The sequence below is a fragment of the Echinops telfairi genome, unplaced genomic scaffold (assembly GCF_000313985.2).
Source record: "Echinops telfairi isolate 266 unplaced genomic scaffold, ASM31398v2 ScPeMD7_7356;HRSCAF=8355, whole genome shotgun sequence".
Taxonomy (NCBI): domain Eukaryota; kingdom Metazoa; phylum Chordata; class Mammalia; order Afrosoricida; family Tenrecidae; genus Echinops; species Echinops telfairi.
The window spans coordinates 636,881-642,599 of NW_022111256.1; the positions used below are offsets into that span (position 1 = coordinate 636,881).

General features: G+C 42.3%; 1 pseudogene; it reads left to right on the top strand.

Moving 5' to 3' along the window:
* Nucleotides 1–575: 575 nt before the first annotated feature.
* Nucleotides 576–1,463, top strand: LOC101643094 (annotated as a pseudogene).
* The last annotated feature ends 4,256 nt before the right edge of the window (nt 1,464–5,719 follow it).

The window sequence follows — 5,719 nt, forward strand, 5'->3', positions numbered from 1 at the left end:
CGTTTTGCCTAATCTAGCTGTGAAATTTCAACCATCATGGTACCAAAAGCATTAAGTTTTTCATAAGCCTGGCACAAGTTACATGTTGTCTCTACAGTAAAAGTAGAAAGTTTTCCCAACACTCTTTAAAATATTTGTTGAACACTAAAGTTTCATTTTAGTAGAGAGCATTCCTGAGTCTCTGCACACAGAACACACATACAGGCACATACATAGAAAGTTCGTCTACACCAGCAGCTCTCAAACTATGGGTTGCGACCATTTTGGGTGTCAAATGACCCTCTCACAGGGGTCTCCCCCAGCATAACAATAGCAAAATTACAATTATCAAGTAGCAAAGAAAATAATTTTATGGTTGGGGGTCACCACAACATGAGGAACTGTATTAAAGGAAGGTTGAGAACCACTGGTCTATACCATTTTCTATCTGCTTTAAAAATCAATCATTGAATAGCAAGGAAGGCTTCTGAACAACCCACCCCTCCCTCCCCTCTGTTTGTAGTCCGGCTACCCGCTTCCACCCTGGCTTCAGCTTCCCGGGCTTCATGAACAGTGGGTGACTCCAGCCCACTGCAATGGCCGAGTTGGGCTTGAATGACCACCATCAAAATGAATTTATTAGTTCTATGTGTTTTGCTTGTTCAAAAAGAGGCTTGAGACTGAAGACAGTAGACTTCTGCTTCCAGGACCTCAAGGACAGCAGGCTGGTGGAGGAGACGTTCACCATGCACGAGGCCTACGAGGTCCTGAGCGGGCTGCGAGCGGTGGTGCACAGCGAGGCGGAGTCGGAGCTCGCCAACAGCGCCCACACCAACGTGCTCCTTCTGCCCAGGCCGCGAAGTGGTTCCTCAAGCTCCAGACAGGCATCTCTGAACTTGAAAACTGAGAGTTATTAGAACAAGTTGCAGAATTTGAAAAGGCAGAGTTTACATCTTCAAACGAAAAGCCCATCGCAGACATCATGAGACCAACACTCGCTCCACGGAATGAAACCGGCACAGCGGAGCCCCTGAACAAGGACATTTTAAGGCTGCAAGAAGAGAATGAGAAACCGAAGTCAAGGCTGAAGACCGTCGAGATACAGGCCACGAGCGCGCTGCAAGAGACGTCAAAGCTCCAGCGAGCGCTGAGAGACGCGCACCCCGACCAAGGAGTCCGACAGGATCTAATCAAGGCCCAAGACGTGAGTGAGCTGGAAGCACACACTCGCTGCTCTGAAGTGCAAGTTTCAGAGGACACTCAGTGACACGACGGAAAAGCAGAAGTCCTTGGAGGAGAACCTGGCGACAGCCAAGCACGACTTACTCCAGGTCCAGTTGCAGCTGCGCTGGGCTGCAAAAGAACTGGAAAAGAAATTCCAGCAAACAGCCGCCTACCGAAACACGAAAGAGATTCTCACCAAGAAGAAGGACCAGATCAAGGAGCTCCGGAAGAGACTAGCCAAACACGAACCTGAAGACTAAGCGCTGACGATGCCGCCTCCGGACACTGCCCCAAAGGAGCATCCAAGCTGGCTGTCGTCTCAGGCACGGACTTCGAAGAAGCATACTGTTCCAGGCCCTCCTCGTACCTTTTTAATAGTTAGACCCTGCGGTTACTTCACCTCAACGAAGAGTTTCTGTTTTTAGTTGCCTAGTGGAGAAGAGAAAAAAGAAAAATTAAAACGGACTCTGGCTAAGGGGCCCAGAGAATTTTGTAGCAAGACAGCGACTCTGAGCCCTTTGCACCAGTATCACAGGTCCATTTTAATGAACGTTAATGGAGCTAACAGTGTCTATACTTCCACAGCCCCCGGGTAAAAAGAAACATCGTTATTCCCAATAAAGGTCCCTATTTTGAAAAGATCGGGGCGGGTGGGATTTAATCAGTTATTTTAAATTTCTTTGTTCCGTTAAAATATATTTTATGCCGTTTTATATTTTCTAGTAATTCAATGTATCATTGAACATTAATTTCTTATCTTGTTCCACTTGTTGATTTTTATGTTTTCACTAATAATGTTCCAATAAACAAAGTTCTTAGATACGTCTACACTGATCTCTTAAAAAAAATCATCATTATTTTCTCAGGACAGCCATTTTGAAAGATGCTAATATGTATTTCCTAATTGCCCATCAGAATAATGTTCATCTGATTTAACTCTCAATAGCAATAACTGAGCATGTTATGTTTTCTTTATACTCTTCTATGAATGTAATGTACCATATTTAAACCCATCTTGACCCTATGTGCAAAAATATGATCTTCTTTCCTTTATTACACTTCAAAGATTTCTAAACTTCCAGCTGCTTCACACCCTCACCAACACTTGATATGGCAAATCTTTTTTCATATTGGCTATTGTTTCAGGTGTAGCATATTGTGAGGCTTTTGCTTTGCATTTCCCTGATAAGTAGACACACACATTTTCTATTTTCATAGTAATGTGGGTCTTCCTTTCTGAAATGCCCATTTCTTTTGCCCAGTTTCTATTGAGTAGTCGTTTCCATATGGGTTTGTAAGAAGCTTATGATTTTAGCTTTCAATTCTTTGTCAAATAATATGCACTGTAATTTTTTGCTCTCCCTCTTTGGCACTTTCTTAATGGCATATTTGGATGAAGATAAGTTGTTAACTATTATATAACATAGGTTTTGTTTTTTTACATCACAGTTCATTAGCCCTCTATGTGTTTCTCTAAGAAATCTTCACATACTACAAGAATAGGAGCCTGTGGCCCATTGTGTAAGCATATGACTGCCAACCGCCAATCCGATCTCACCAGCCTCTTCACTGGAGTTGGGAAGCAGTGTGCTTCCTTCAAGCTCACAGTCTTGTGAAGGCCAGGATGGGGTCGAGGAGTCCAGGAAGAAAGAGAACGTTTGAAACTGATTGTTACAGCAATTGTACAATTCTGCTTGACGTGATTGAACTATGGAATGACATATGTATTCATTCCCAATTAATAATAACTTTAGAAATAAATAAAAATATTTGCTTAAAAGATCACAGTCTTGGAAACATCATGAGAGAGGTCTGCTCTCATCTAGAACTTCTGGAAATCAATACTTCAACGCATTTTAGAATAAACTTGACAATTTCCAAAAAGGATTGATGCAAAATTTTTACTAGGATTGTGTTAAATGTATAGATTAGTCTTGGAATAATTAGCCTCTTCATAATCCCAAATCTCCTATGTTTTTCAAGTCTTGTTTCATTTCTCTAACAATATGTTGGAGTCTTCTATGTGATTTCTTGGATCTGTTCAAAGGTTTGTACAATTTTTATGCTGCTCAAGACCAGTTTCTAGGAGGCTGAGTCAGACATGCTTCCATCCTCCACATATCCCACCCAAAGCACTCTGCTCCTCAGTTAAGTTAAAAAAACATCATTACAATGGTCACACAAAACTCACAGACTACATTACTGATTATGAGGTTAATGGGGACATTAGCGGGTCACAAATGCTCAGCATTCAATTATTCTGACAAACAGTTTTTTTCAGCCATGCCTCTAGGCAGGGATCTCTCTGGGTTCACAGCCCACTGGCATCTGCTCTACTCAAGCAGTCTTACAAAGTTCTTTCAGCGTTTCCAACAATGCCCAAAGGGCATGCCTCTTCACCAAGTGACTCAGCCCAAGGTGCTTAGCTCCAAATCCCAGGGTCAGTAAACCTAGCTCCCCCAATTAAGTATCTGGAAGCACCCTACTCCACAAACCAGCCTCATCCCTGAAGGCACTTGGCTTTATTTGTTCTGTGGGCTGGGAAGTCCTCCACTCTGGGCCATCATTATTTTCTAAACATTTACTTTCTATTTGAGCCCTTGGTTATCAACTCCTCTTTTTTCCCTCCCTCCTCTCCCATCCTCATGACCCCTTGATAAATTATAAATTATTATTATTTTCATATCTTACACCAACCGCTGTCTCCCTTCACTTTATTGTTCATCGCCCTGAATGTTGGGGGGTTGGGGGGATGCTTCCCATCATTGTGATCGGTTCCCCCTTCTATCCCTTCTCCCTCAACCTACCCCTACCCTCCTGGTACTGCTATTCCCATTTCTGCTCCTAAGGCGTTTACCTGACCTGGATTCTGTGTAGTGAGCTCTTATCTGTACCAGTGTACATGCTCCCGAACTGACAGGTATAACTGTGGTCATGATGATGGGGGGAGCGAGGAGACATTAAAGAACCAGAGGTATATTTTGTGTTTCACTAAGCTATACTATGTCCTGGTTCACTCATCCCTTCGTTGTGACCCTTTATTGAGGGGATGTCCCATTTGTCTATAGATGGGGTTTGGGTTCCTGCTCCAGCCCCCCTCATACTCAACCATATGGTTTTTGGTTGGTTGGTTGGTTGGTAGTTGGTTCTTTTATTCCATCACTTTGCCCTCTTCCTCCCTGTGTTTCTGGTTTCTGGTTTCTCTTTCTCTTTCTGTCCTAATTCTACTGAACTTTGGCTGTGGCTAAATGTTGCCCTTTTTATCTTCCATGGTTGACTATTCTAAGGAGTGCATACTTCCTGCAGTGACACATAATGTGGCTCTTCTGTCGATTGTGTTCATAATTCCTGCCAAATGACTTGATGCTATCACACAAATAAAGTTAAAGGACTCTAAATCAGTGATTGATCAGTTTTACTACTGTAATGGTTATAAAATGAGCCATTTTAAAAGGAGGAAAAAGAACCCTATAACCAGCAAAAGAAGAAGCCAAACTCACCCAGGATCTCTGTGCAGAGAAGCAGGAGCAGGGACCGTGAAGAAAGAGTCATGGTGGCAGATCCTGGTCCACAGAATAAATAAAGCTGAGAGCCTCAGGGCAGGAGTCTGGCTTGCAGACAGAGTGGGCAGTTGTCAACATTAAGGAGATTTGTAACAATTTCCTGACCAGGGCAGAGGCAAAAGGACCCATGCCTGAGAGGTCAAAAACCAGAGAGAGAAAAGTACTTAGTGCTTTTTAACTGAGCTGTGGATATATATTCATACATATCCTTAAAGTTTTCTGATCATGAGCAGTTGTAACCAGGTAACTTCCCTAATAAACTCTCATAATCCCGATTATGGTCTGAGCAACAGATTGACAAATCCAGTAGAGAAGTACAATGCCATGGGAGCGATGATTGGAGTCAGAACAGGAAAAAGAAGGATGGAAGTGGAGGCGTGTCTAACATCTGCCTCATAGAAATTAGGGATAGGGAATTGGATTCTCCTAGATTGCCTCATAGATAGGGAAATGGATTCTCATTCTTTTTTCTGAAGCTGGGGGAGGTCAGAAATTGTTTCCACACCATTTCTTCACCTTTTTAATCTTATTGTTCCTTATATTGTTTGGCTGAAAATTGATGCAAGGGGATGAGCTGAGCAGACCTGAAGGGTAGCTAAAGGCCATTGTCTTGGGACTTCCACCAGTCTCTATCCAACCAGTAAACCTGGTCATTATTTATTATTAGTCTCCCTTCTCCCCAACCCCAAGACATTATCAATCCAGTTACTGTCACTATGGAGTTACCTATCCTGGATGTCATGTAAAGAAAAGCATAGAACAACAGTAAGCAACCAATCATCAATCAATCAATCAATCAATCAGTCAATCAATAATAACAAAATAAAACACAGAAAAAACTCAGTTGAAAAGTATATATCTAGCTTTCTGAGAAGTTTCCAACTGTTTCAAAGAAAAAGTTTTACATAAACTTATATACACAATATCAGTGGAAAAGGATTCCAATTTCCCCA